The following is a 14,102-nucleotide window of genomic DNA, read 5'->3' as shown; positions in this document are numbered from 1 at the left end:
GCACGCAAAGTTAAACTGTGAATCAAAGGAAGATCTTCATGGCTTCACCATTCTTTGCCATACAAAGCTGTTGACTCATTTGCTCCCTGTGTCAGGCTTACAAGGAGTTGATTGTGGAACCTTCTGTTTGTATAAAAGATGCTTGTCTGGTTTGCTACCGCATTTAAACTTTTACTTAATAGAAAGTGGATCTTTAGCTACTTTTCCAGCTCTTGGAGTTATTAAGTCCTTTATGATTTGTTTTAGATTTGAATTTAAAACTTCAGACAAATTTAACTCATTTAAAATGGAACAACAGAAGGAAACACTAAGGTTAAATGGAAAATAAAAATCCTGAAAAACAAAACAAAACAAAAAACCCCAAAACAGTTCTGGATTATGAACTATATCTTCCAAGTTTCTCAGTTCTTTTAACCACAAGAACATAAGCCATAAAGAAAACCAACATTTTTATGAATTCTCAGACTGTTCCTGAGATATCCACTGACTTAAAAATGGGTTGCTGTAGTATTCCAGGTTCATGGGGTGCTATAAAAGGCTTTTCAAATCAAATCAAATCCAGGTAGCCTCTCCAGAGGCTCTAGGGAAAGTACCATCTGGCCTTCCTTCCTTTTAGCAGCTCTTCTTTATTACTGATAGGATCATTCATATTCTCAAGACTATGAAGCCACCATTAAGAGAGTTCAACCTTCCTAACTAGCAAAGTAAGTTCTTATCATTGCCCTTGATCAACTGGAATTGCTCTCTTGGGTGTCTGTTCATCCAAACCTAGCTGACTATCTCTTTTAATTCTTTTTTTTTCTGTATTTTTTCAATCACAGTCCTCATTGAGAAAGAGGACTTGAGCTTTCACTCTGCACTTGTAACAAAAAAAGATGTCACTTGAAGAAGAAAAGTATTGTATTTCAGAAAAATATTATTATAGTAATAGCACTCATACAGTCTGTTACATCTTCAAGGCCCTAATTTATCTAAATATACACCTTTATTAATTTGTATTTACAAAGATTAATCTTAGAAACTGAAACTCTATTTAAAAACTGCTCTTAAATGAAATTCAAGTGTGCTGCATTGAAAGAAAATTAATTTCTGCATTATCCTGCTGTGGCAATTAAATTATTTTACATTGTCACTGTTGTATATTTTGCAATGCAGGATGTATGTAGGTTACAGCAATGAAATCTGTCTGACTCCTTGGGTACTATTTTCCCATATATTTATAAAAGGACAAATTCTCATTGGATTCAGACCACAGACAGTGGAGTAGTTTGTGAAACTTATAAATCCTCTGTGGTCTCAGCTGGAATTAAAAGTTTGATAGATTTCTGTACTCAAGAGGAATGATGATTCTACCTCACCCTACTGCCCTTCAGAGTGTATAGGTTGGGAAATTCCCTGTAGCTAGGGATTGCCTTTATCAAGTGTCATAAAGCACCTTTACAAGTATGCTCAGCTGATTTTGATTTTAAGGTAGGTCTCAGAATTAACTAAGCTCATACAGATTTCCTGATAATTCTTAGCTGGATTACGGAGGGAGAGCTAAATTAGTACCTTTGCTGGGAGGAAGATGGGCAGGGACTTGCAGCCCTTGAGATTCTTTGTCCTGTGAGGGGCCCAGGAGAAGCTAGACTGTTGTAAAGTGATGCAGATTGATGAAGAGCAATAGGTTGAGCCTGAGATGAAAGGAGAAACATCTATAAGAAACAAAGTGTTTTTACAAACACTGATCATTGGAAAGCTTAGGTTTCTTGTTGTTACTGTTCTTCTGGGTGGTATTGTCTAATAAATGCACAGTCCTTTTTTAAATCCTGCTTTGCTCTTTGGTTTAGAGATACTCTCTGACAGTGCCATCAAAAGGCTATCAGATCAAAGAGTTTAAATCCAAGGTAAGAGTGTATCCAGTGTAAATCTGACAAAAAAAAATCAGTGAAGGAATGGAAAAGCCAATTTGCTAAATGCAGGACACCAAATAAATACCTCTTTAGTTTGCAAGATGGCTTCTTAGGCCACATGGCAAGGATTACTACCCAGAGTACTGATCATCCATACCATCTGGCATAGCCGGGAAATTATCTCTGTTGGAGCATGTTTTTTCTCCTGGAACTCTAGGTCCACGCTGTGGAGATTCTGGAGATCTAGTTAACAGTATTAGCTAATTTGTGATCTTGACAGTATCAAATCTGCCTGTAGTTATTCTTAATTTGAAATTATCATTGCTTCTTCTGCTTCTTCAGCTGAATGCCCTGATTTTTCCCCAGTGCTCTGTGTGCTCACTTTAGATAGCAAATAAAACATTTAAGATGTGTAGTCAATATAGTCCACATGATTATAGAAGAAAGAAGTAATGTTTTGGTAGCAAATGGGAATGCTTTAGTCTTTTCTTTTTTTTTTCTTTCATTTTTAGATCATTTCTAGTTTGCAGCTTGAAGCAAAGAACACCAAAGTCAATACTAAAAGTGTCTGTTACAAATGCCTTAAAAATACATACTCTCTCTATATATGTAGGTATATAGAAATCTGGCAGCCATATGGGATTTTCACACACCTGTCAGTGAAGTGAGTAAGTTTGAATGTGAAAAATCTCACGTTCTGCACCAGAGTATAAGAACAGAACCCGAGGATATGGGTTGTGTGTTGGGCGTATCAAATCACATAGAAAGTAGCACTTTTACAGAGCACCACATTGCTGAATATTACGGCAGTATCAGCTATATTACCCATGGAAAGGTAACATGGAAGGCAGAAAAACTAATTAAAAATTTCAAGTAAGTGTGAAACAGGGTAGAAATTTTTCTTGGAATTGTGGCTCTTATGTAATACCGCAGACTGTGGTTTATGCATGCCACCTACACACAGCTATGAAATATTGCTGTGGCTTACATTATTGGCATATTGGTCACTTTTACAAACATTTTCTTCAGTAAATGTAAGCTGAATTTTAGAGTGAATGTTATGTTGGGCAAGGAGATTCAACCAAGGCATCGCTTGTGTCTTAATCCCACTGCACCAAATTATTATAAGGCAGTGTCGTGTTTACACAGATCCTTGGGAAGCCTCTTGAAATCTGAATGTTTAAGGCAAAACAAAAAAGAAAATAGGGCATTCTGGCACATATGGTTTGAAACTGTCTCTTTTAAAAAATATGTCAGAAAACCCTAATTAGTGCACAAGACAATGAACTGTTGTAATTGGGCCATTTTAGGGAACCTCCATGATATGCACGTGAAATATGTGAGCCCCTGAGAATAGAATTTGGCTCTAAAAGCCAAATCCAGTGGCACAGGTCTCTTTGCTGCTTCTTAATGAGCCAGGGTCTATAATTTGAAATATTTGCTGCCTATATTGGATTATTCTCAATCAGCATCACTGGAGAATCCAGTTATTGGATCTCAGCTGCCCTTTCATCTGAGAAAGATGGAGACAACAAAACCGATACTCTGATTGAGTCCTGATATGTCTCTCCTACATTCTGCCACCCAACTCTAAAGAGCTTTTCCTTCGTACAAGCTGCTATAGTAAGAGCCAGCAGAACATGCAGAAACACTGCTGGCCTTAAGTGATTTTTTTCTCAGATAGTAAAGGTGCTGAACACAGAGACAAATGAGGAATGGGGTGGAACAAGCAGCTGACAACAGGAGAAAAGGGATATATATAGGACTAGCTTTTGCTATGCACGAAATGCAACACCCTGTTCCCACATTGTGACGCACATCAGTCGGTCCAGATGGTGAGAAGGGTTGGGTTTCTGCCTGGGGCTGCTGGCGCAGACTTCATTTGCATTCCTCAGCCCAGTTGTTCATCAAAAAGCATCCAGGCAATGCACAACTGCTCACACACACAACTATGCTCACCTTCCCAAGCACAACCTTTCTTTATGGTACCAAAAACTGGGGGAGTTTTACAGGCATGGGAACAAAAGGAGCTTCATCAAGTGTTTAGGTGCTAAATGTAGCCCTCTGAGAATCATCATCAGTGATGTAGAAATAGAAAATTCTCTTGAATAAAGGGTTCATTCCCACTCCACACTGACACAAATAGCCTTGAATTTGTGTAAAACACAGACAAAATTCCTGGAGCTCAACTCTGAAAGAGCAACTGCTCCATCGTAAAAGAATTGCCATACAAACCCCTTTCCAGTGGCTAATCCCTGGCGGTGTTTTACCATTTACCATAACTAGTTTTGCCTGCTAGGGGCAAATTTTGAGTGCTAATTTGTGGCATGTGCAACAATTGTGATTGTTATTGCTGTAATTAATCCCATTTGAAAATGTTTAGTTTAATTGTATTAATGGGTCTAAGCTTTAGGTGTTTGGTTCTATTATTCTGTTTCTATACATTGACTATAAAAACAATGCAAGCATATGGGGAAAAGAAAGCAGTAGAGAAGTGAAGAACATCACAAATACATATTTTTAAGTTTGAGGATGTTCTTAAAACCTGTCAGCATTTTTAAGAGGATTTTAAAATGTACACAGAATTTCACCTAGCAAGTATATTGCTTTTAACAGTCATTCTGCCTGGAGTAATGTTTTTAGGTTATCCATGCTACTATCCCTGGAATTTGCCTGAATAATTTCCATTCATGATAGTGGAAGTTACGAACCCTGTGTTAGTCACTAAACGAGAACTGTGTCTTTAAGAAGGGAAGATTTCATGAAGATTTAAAAAAAAAATCATGAAAGCCGTTATCTGGAGGATATTGAAGCTACATTTATTACTGTATTAAGAAATATTTAAGTGAAGAATTTGTATTGGTAGATGGTTTCTTCTCCGAGTTTTGCCTCTCCCCCGAGTGTAGTTGATCATTCCACCTTAACAAGGTGCAGTGATTGACAGGTAGAGATGTTGCACAGAGCAGAAGGTGGGAGTGTGCTCTATTGGTTTGTGCTTGTACATCCTGAGCACCAATTACTGTCACTGCTGCCAGTACTGATGTGTTTATCAGGATGAGTTATAGCAGAATATATGTACACAGGCAGTGTGTATGCTGGATGACCACCCCCTGTGATGTAAAATATGAGAGTCTGGGAGCTACCGTTTTATAATTCATCAGGTTCAGCAACTGAATGTTGTTGGTTGGCTTAGTTATAAAAGCAAGTGTGAACCGAACAGCAGACAGGAGCATCTTGCATTGAGAGTCCTGCGAAGCTGCATTTGGTGACTGGGCTCTGCTTTTGTTCAAGTGAATTCAGTCCTCGGTGAGTGATGGGGGTTCTGTCGAGCTAAAGCTGTTATTATATAAGCTGGGGAAACCTGCCTGCTAGTTTTATGTGTATTTTGCTGCTGGAAATCCTTGTCTGTGTTTGGTTTTAGATTTTGCAATATTTTCAGTTGTGTACGTTACTGGCACAAAACGAGATGAAAAGAAAAATGCAATGATGAATTATTCACCATCGTGCTGTGAGGATCTCTTTCCTAGCTAAAGTTACTTTCCTTTAGTGAATGTGTCGGGGGTTCAAAGAAGCTACAAACCAGCAAATCTACCTGTCAATTGCTTTTATTAGCAGTAAAGAGAGTGATAGCTGTGGCTTTTGTAACAAGAGGAAGGAAAAGAAAAAGCAAATATCAGAAGCATTTACAAATGCCTTTCTGTTTTGTACATGTGCCTTTTCATATGCAGCATTAAATCTTTTGTGTGCAGTGAGGGGCTGCAAAGAATTTGGATAGTAGAGCTTTTTTAATTAGATAATAGGTAAAATGGTAGCTTCTCTCTGTTTTTGTGGTAATATGCTTAGTATCACATCAAAATGAATGATTCCCCATCTTGCATAACAACAGTGGTGAAATATGTGTAAGATGAAAGGCAAAGGGAGATTTTGAAACAAACTGTGGGAACATGATATAGCACAGCTAAGCAGGGAAAGGTATATTTCCTATAACATCTGCATGACTTTTTGAATTTCACCAGCTTTAGATTCTTTGCTCAAATTGTCACTTGCTTCTGTTTGACCTCTGTATCTTTTCAAGCAAGCTCCGTTAATGTGTTGACATTATCTTGCCAGTAACCTCTAAAGATCAGTAAGCCTGCAATTTTTTTTGTTTCTTTAATCAGAAAGGAATTGAAAAGCAGAGTTTATGAAACTGAAATATTAACATTGCTGTACAATACCTGCATCTCTCTTCAGGAGAAGTAAATGATCACAAGTAACAATTTTAATTCTCCTTTTATCAGTAGCAGTATTATAATAATTTCTTTTGTCTCATTGTAGCGGGGTTTTTTTGTTGTCTGTGGGTTAGAGAGGCAAGTTTGTTGTATCAAAATATCAAAAGGACTTGGCAGAACAGCACCTGTTGTCTTATTGCTGTATTATTAGTAACTGGAGAGAGACTCACTCTTCCAGAGACCTCTCACCTGGTATCAGTTCAAACTGTTTACTATGTAGTGATTTTAACTTTTATTGTGACTTCTGACTTAGAAATAATCTATTCTGTGAGCTATATGTCAAAGCTGCAGAACTGATGCTGGTTTAATTAATAAGGTGTCTCATTTTAGCATCATTTTTTATTGAAAGAGGAAGACTATTGGCAAAGTGGACTTTGACACACACTTCCCTTGCAGAGCAGATTTCCACTTACTCTTTATAAATATGAAAAAAAATCAGAATTTTTGTGATGATCATTTCCTGGCTGCCTAGAAGACTAGGGCCTATTTCTAGGAAAGAGTATATACCTTTGTCAGCAGTACTTTATTTAAGAGTATTTCACTGCTTTTTAAGCGTTCAGATCTATTTTCAGTGACCCCTGTGCTAGCAAATGCATTTCTTGAAGTGTGAGCTTCTGGCTTTGCAAGTTCTCCTCCTTTCAGAAATCTGTGATACTGCATCCATCTGTCTAGGCATTTATGTTGCGTGCATCACAATGGTGTAATCTCAGCAATCTGAACATTAACCATGTAAATGTATGTACTGTAACTGAGGAAGTATAAATTGGGACAGGAAAAGCAACCCTAAAAGAGAAAGTTATGATACGGGCATATGGGCTCTTGTGGGCACCAGAGATCCAGACTTGCCATATGTTATTACACAATAAATTAAGCTGACAAGTAGTTCAATCTCCAGGTAGTGATATGGAGGCTTTGGCACAGATGAGCTTCTCAAAGTTCAGTCCAAATAAGACCAAGGGGAATAGCCGTAGAATGTAGAAAAATCACGTTTTATCCTGGATGCATGCCTACTGCTGCTTTGTGGTCCTAGTCCAGGAGGGGTGCTGAAGGAAAAACAACAGTGACTAACAATTGTATTTTAAATCATCTCTGACCTGGAGAACACAGTTGTTTTATCTGGATATTAGCTTAGTACTGTGATCCATTCCTCCCACCTGGCAGTAAGTGACAGCAATGCTCTCCATGGAGTATCATGTCTTAAATACCCTTAGTTACCAGGTCTGGTCCAGGTAACATCTGTCTGTGCTGTTAGTGCTACATCCTGCTGGAAACACTCTGCACCATAACTCCAAGTATGTTGGCTTCCTGTTCATTTCTGAATATTTTAGGGTTGATAGCTCTCTTGAGTAGCAGAAATCTTCTCTCCAAAAGTAGTCTTTCTCTGCTTTTTCTTTTGGTTACAGATGAAACCAACCAAGTCACCTATGTTCAGATTATCTCTTGTATAAAATATGGATGCCGGGGAAGAAGATCTTAAATAAAAGTCTTAGCTCAGGAATTGATTTTTTTTTCTTTTTAATTTGATCTGAAACACCTCAGGTATACTGACCTTCAAGTTTGCTATGAAGTCCCATGGCAGCTAGTGGCCAACATTTTTTGGTGAAATAGGTTATTGGATAATGCAGCATTAGTCTTTGGATAGCTATTTTTTGGTTTGTGGGACATATAGCTAATGTGTAACTGTGTAGTTGTGCAACTGTGCTCTTTGTGTCAAAAGTGATTGGAGATTGAGCAGGAGTGTGTAAACTCATATACTTGTGTGCCTGTAACACTTCTATTTCCCTCTTTCAAGCACACAACACAAAATTGTTGTTAAATCATTAAATAGAACAATACATTTAAAATACTGAGTCTCAAGTACAGAAATCCCTAGTTCATAGAACTGAAAACTTAATTATATATTAACTCTCTTTAAAAATGGACTGATAACATTGTATGATATTTTGCAGCATTCTCAGGTTTGAATTTAGCTATCAAGTTGGGTGTGAAACAAAGCCATACAGACACTGGAAATCATAGTGATGTGCTTTCAGGGAGAGAACCTTCAGTAGAAAAATGGGTGAAATGATAGGTTAGACAAGTAGTATACTCCGTGTTGTGAATAGCCAACATAACTGTGGCAGGGAAGAGGTAGAATATAGTAAAGGATGACAATGTGACAATGGAAAGCAGTAGGGGTTTTTGTATGTCCAGACAGATAGGCAGAGAAACTCCATTTTAAAGGATTATCAAACACTCAGCATAGTACAGGAACAAATTTGGCAAGCGGAGAAGAGAGAGAGCCTGTTCATAAACACAGCATGCCCTTTGATGTCGGTTTGTTCTTTGTGCTGAGAGTGAAATACATGCAAAGGTCTAATCCTGCAGAAGAGATTTTGGTTAGGTCTTATATGACTGTACAAGCAGGAGAGGATATTCAAGTTATTAAACCAATGAAAGATTCCCTTTTAAGAACAATACATCTCATAAATGCTAAGTACCATTTGTTAGTGGATTCAATTTCTTGGTTTGTTTAGTGGCTCACAGTGTCTTGGCGTCTGGATGCTAATGTTTAAAAAAAAGGTAAAAAAAAACCAGGGGCTACTAATATAAGTAGTTTTTGCTGGGGAAAGAAAATAAAATACAAGCACATTCCTTGCTGCCAGATGGTTAAAATGACAAACAGATCTGTCAGTCCTTGAGATCTCACAGGTGAAAAGGGTGTGCTCCAGGGTAGTAGAGCTGGTTCTGGAGAATTCAGCATCAGAAATCAGTAGGAGCCAGATGTCAGTGAAATAAAGTGATACAAATTATCTGCTTTCTGCATGGTATTTAATGTAGTTTAGATGATCAACAACACGAAAAGTATTCTTTGGGAGTCCTTTTCTAGAGATAAGCAGCTCATGCCAGCTTTTGGTGGAGTTTCTCCGTGTTTTCAGGGAATGTGCATGGTCAGAAGGGTGCTGGTTCCTATAGCTATGTCTCCACCACAGAATAGTTACAATCTATGGAAAAGCTGCCCATAAATGAGGGTGTAGGATTTGACTCACATTTAGGATCACCTCTAGTAAAGGCTCTACAGCTTTGAGTCCTGCAGGCAGGACTTCGATACATATCCCAAGAAAGCTGCACAGGAAGTTCCTGTGCATTGCTCTAGGCGAACATTTTTCATCTTTTTCATATTGTGACAATGAGTAGAAGAAAAAAAATCTGTGGAGACCCCCTTATACAGCCCTACATGAAAGTGACTGTAATCCCATCAGACTGCAGCTGAAAGCACTCGTAAACACCTGCTGCTTCTCTGGTCCTCCGTTTTCTGTCCTGCCTGGCATAATTGAAGATGGAGAACATTTGTCATTCCACTTGCAGTAAACCAACAGGAGTGATGCTCCTCTACAGCAGATTCATTTGTTGTCTGAGCAACAGTGGTGTACAATCTTCTGCCCTGTGCAAAGTTCAAGTTATTAGTTTGTGGCCTAAAGCTTAATATTAATATACACATTTTATTTTGTACTATAGGGAAAGGCTTATGGCATCAACGTATTTCCACTTGGAAATTACCAATTTGCTCACTCAAAAGTCAGGCTGATAAAGCTGCAGATGGAGTCCTCGTTCCCAGAATACTTTAGTATTAGCAGAAATCTATTATTTGAGCCAGGCAGAAGAATAATCTGCATTGACAACATTTTTTTTAAATCTTGAGATTAATGTCATCTTTACATCACACTGGTCAGTGTGCTGTGTTTGAAGAACCTGCAAGTGACAGACTGGGACATAGTGTGTCCATTCCAATTCATTACTGTATTCCTGAGGAGATGTTTCTCATTTGGGAGACAGCAGAAACCCACCACCCTGTAAGCAGCATTTACAATACTATTTGTGATAGGTTTTTATGAAAGAGATTAGTGCAGTGTCATTTGGGCTAAGCAAATGCTAATTTAAGAATCCTCTATTATCCCTTTTTTGTGCTGTGGTAATAACTTTTAACATTATAAAATAATAAAAAACTGATTGAACTGTGCTGTGTGCAGCCACATGCTGAAACTGAACGAGTGAGCGAGGCAGGGAGACTAATCTATTCACTCTGTTGTGGGTTTGTTTTGTGGGCTTTTCTTTTCCTTTTACAGCTATTTATTTCTGTATTTTAAGGAAATCGTACTCTCAGAAGCATTTTTGCTGCATTCAGTACTGCGTACAACAAGTAGAAAAAATATTCAGAGCAGCTAGTAATACTAAGGAGAAAATGCTTCTACCTAGTGGTACCTAAGTAAAGTAATGGAAACATTATCAACTAAGGAAAATCTCTACTTTCTTTCAAAAAACCTACTTGTAGGTTTCAAGAAGGTATAAATATAAATAAATACAGTATATAGTACCTTTTAATGTAAATGGTATCTTATTCTCTCTGTATTTATTTACAGTACTTCAGTTTTTTTGTAATAGTAGGCCTTTGTCTCCTGCTACCTTGCGATTCTTTGTGAAAGGAAAGAATGACATGGAAAACCGGGAATAGGCAAAATCATTATCTGCTCAATGTTCCATGGGCTATCCTTGCCCTTCTCATGTGGGTGTTTCTGGTAGACATTCTATAGAGAACTGAGAGTGCACTGGCTGCTTCTGGCTTTGGGCTGGGCTGTAGTTCAGAAATGCAAAGTAACATTATTAGTAGATGACATTAGGTGAAACTCAGCTGTTCCCAGTAGTTGTCTGTATCTCTTCTCTTTGAGGTGCCACTACAAGTGCTAAAACTTCAGTCAAACATACCCATATCCAACACAGAACCAAATTTCAGAGGAGAGGAAAATAGAACTCCTACATTCAAAACAGGTTTTCCAGTTGTAAAATCACTTTCATTTCGCTATACTTTGCAATTTACTAGTTAAAAACCCTAAAATTTTCTGTAGATATTCTAAAGTTTTCTTATTTCAATTAAAGAAATTATTCCGTAATCCTGAATGCATTTAGGGTCGTTCCTGTTAATATTTGGTTTCTTCTATCCCAATTCAAATTTATTGCTTTTGAATTACAATTGTGACTGATCTAGTTTTACAAGATTCCAGAAACAGTTTTGCAGAGGATATTTTTATGGTAGACATTACATACTGGCCTTTGTAAGTTTATGTGATGCAAATATTTTGCACTCAAATGCCTTCATTTGTTTTTACTCTTTCATGTCTTGCTACTTGCACCTGACCACTGAAATTACAACACTCATAGTCAGGTTTCTCCCTTCTTTTCAGAGATGTGAATAAATTCTACTTTGTTTTTCTTAAATTCATTTCAGTGTGTAGGTATTGAATAGCAGGGATATGAAACAGGAAAAAGTACAAGTGCTAGAGGACAGAATACAGGAAGGACTACATATTTTTATGCATTTTTCTAGTGGAATTACTATGAAATGCATGTGTAAATTTTAGTTCAGGTTTATCTGCCAATCGTAAATTAGTCTAGCTCTTTTGCCCTACACTATTCATAAGACTTAAAATCCAACATTTTTCCTTAATTGTTTGAGATAATTAATATAAAGTGTGATTTGAGGGCTGGCCAAAGAAGCACCTAAACTTATCAAGATTGAAACACTGAAATTTTCTCTTTCAGTTTAATTTTGGTATGCTTGGTTAATAGAGGAAGAAACAAGCTTAGGATATAGAAGCTGTCTGTAGACCTGTCAACTAAATCCTAAAATATGTTTGATCAATTGATTTGTATTTATCATAGGAGGTATTTTTAAGATTTTAAAGATGAGAAGAAAAATTACTAAGACTACTTTTACTTCAAATTAATCAGCTAGCTGGTATGTTTTCTTGTGAATCTATAAAACAATAGCATTTATATCTTCTGTCTTTCTTTTACCCCTTATACCTTTCCCTAGTATTAGTTTACCACACCTGAGATCTTAGACTATGCTGAATTTTGGTATAGTTAGGAGTTATTTTTAAAGTATACATGAAGGTAAAATAGATATGATATTTTATGTCAATGTGAGGTTCAAAATAACAGAAATATGTCCATTTTTTTCAGGCTTATATTCCTAAACATAAACATATGTCAAAGACAGAGATCCGTGGGAGAAAAAAAAAAAAAAAAAAAAAAGAAAACCATAGGTAGATACTGCTGAAAAACTTCAGTCCAACACTCTCATTTGAGGGAGGTAGAAAAAAGGGGCAGGAAGAACCTTTTAATATCTGTGCTGAAAAATTGTATCCCTACTGGAAAATTGTATTTAGATTAAAAAGTTCATTTTTTCAGTGAAGAAACATATTTAATTTACTAGTTTTCCCAGCAAAAAATTAGATACTTTAGTTTAATATGCAAGTGAATAACTTGAACTCAAATATTAAAGTCACCTACTCAGTTTAGTAATGGAAATTGTAAGAGTCTAAGCACTAATCTGGAAACATACAGAGCCTGATTGGGATCTTCCTTACACCATTTGCATAAAACTAAAAACATGTAAGTCAAAGACCAGCCTGAGAACAGAAATATGTTCAATGTGTGCCTTAACCTCTGGTTAACACCTGTCAGGTCTCACTCAGCCTTGCACCTTCTGGTGGATATACCTCTTGCTGAATGTGACTTTGAAACTATCTGTAGGTCTTTCAGACAAAGTTGTAGTTAAATTAATCAGCTCAACCTGCAGATCAAGCACCATTTTAATTTAGCCACAGTTTTATGCTTCGATTTACTTGCACCGCTTCTGTAATTGTGAGTGACACTCATGACATGGATACCATTGATATATGTTGTTTGTACTGCAGTTTGTGAAACACACCAGAATTCTTTTGGATAATGAGCAATATAATTGTAAATTATGTTAGCAAGTGGTTTGGAAGATCAGCCCTCTTTCAGATGAATTATTTAAACTGCCATACAAATACGTAGCATAAACTGACATAGAAAAATAAATTTAATGTATAATCTTGAGACATCCATTTTTTAGTGAAGTTCCTTCTCTGACAGAGAAACATCTCAGACACTGTAACACTAACTCCCTAAATTTTTGTTTCAACTTAATTTTTTGTAGGGTTGGTTAATACAGAAAGGAAAGACCACTTGCATGCTGTCAAACTGTATTTGAGCATATGTGACACATGACATCTGCCGTTGAAAATTATGCCCCAAGGCATTTCCTTAACATTATTTCTTAAATATGAAATGCAGCCACCTCTGCTGATGAAAGGGCAGGAAGATAAATGCCAAACAGGGTAATATTCTGCATTATAGGAAAACCAAATCAAAACAATACTCATTTTGCATGATAACCAAATATGTTTGTTAGTGCATGTGAATAAATGTATGTTTAAGTGCTCATCTGAAAGTTCTACAATCTGTACACAGTTCAGAGTATTTAATTCACAAAATTTTAGTGCTTAGTTGATCTTCCCTAGGATTTGTACTTGAACTGCACCAACTCCAGGTATTTCAAATATAGATTCTTAGTCATCATCTCTGGTGCTAAATGCCAGCAATTATAAGTACTGGTTGACTCATTTCTGTACTCCATGAGTTTTTATGGCTGTTATAAAACTTTGAAAATGCTGACAGACCTGCAGCCATTGTGGGCACTGCCTATATCAGGCTGTTCGATATTAAATATAGTCAGATATTAAACCTTTATATTGCTGTACGAAGCTGTTCAACAGCATTGTCACCAGGGAGGATAACATGAGCCAGGGCACACTAAGTGTAATATTTTATTTATTCTAATAATTGTATTCTAAAGGACTGAAGTTGTTAACCATATAGTATCTTGCCTGTGGGGTGTACCAGCTCTGTGCTTCTAAGCAGAAGAGGATAAAGAGCTTTGCTTATATGTTATAATTGTATAACCACAGAGACTTAGACCTATTGTTTCACAAAACCACAGAATAATAAAGTTGAAAGGGAACTGGATAATCTATTCCAATGCCCCCCACTCTCACAGGGTCAGCAAGGGCAGGTTGCTCAGGGTCATGTAGAG

General features: G+C 37.0%; 1 protein-coding gene across 20 annotated transcripts in view; it reads left to right on the top strand.

Annotated features, from left to right (window-relative positions):
- The window catches only part of DLG2 (discs large MAGUK scaffold protein 2), a 997,608-nt gene that overhangs the window by 869,271 nt on the left and 114,235 nt on the right, over nucleotides 1-14,102 (top strand). Inside the window, exon 1 of one of the 20 annotated variants that reach the window (XM_017819638.1) lies at nucleotides 4,850-5,198. The exons of the other annotated variants lie outside the window; for them this stretch is intronic. The gene's annotated coding sequence lies outside the window, so the exon portion shown is untranslated. Of the gene's footprint in view, nucleotides 1-4,849; nucleotides 5,199-14,102 lie in introns of those variants that run through there. 20 annotated transcript variants of the gene reach the window in all.

Source organism: Lepidothrix coronata, unplaced genomic scaffold (assembly GCF_001604755.1).
Source record: "Lepidothrix coronata isolate B3197 unplaced genomic scaffold, Lepidothrix_coronata-1.0 Scaffold76, whole genome shotgun sequence".
In the NCBI taxonomy this organism is placed as follows: Eukaryota; Metazoa; Chordata; class Aves; order Passeriformes; family Pipridae; genus Lepidothrix; species Lepidothrix coronata.
Note: the sequence above shows the minus strand (reverse complement) of the source record. Positions and strands in the feature narration are given on the sequence as shown.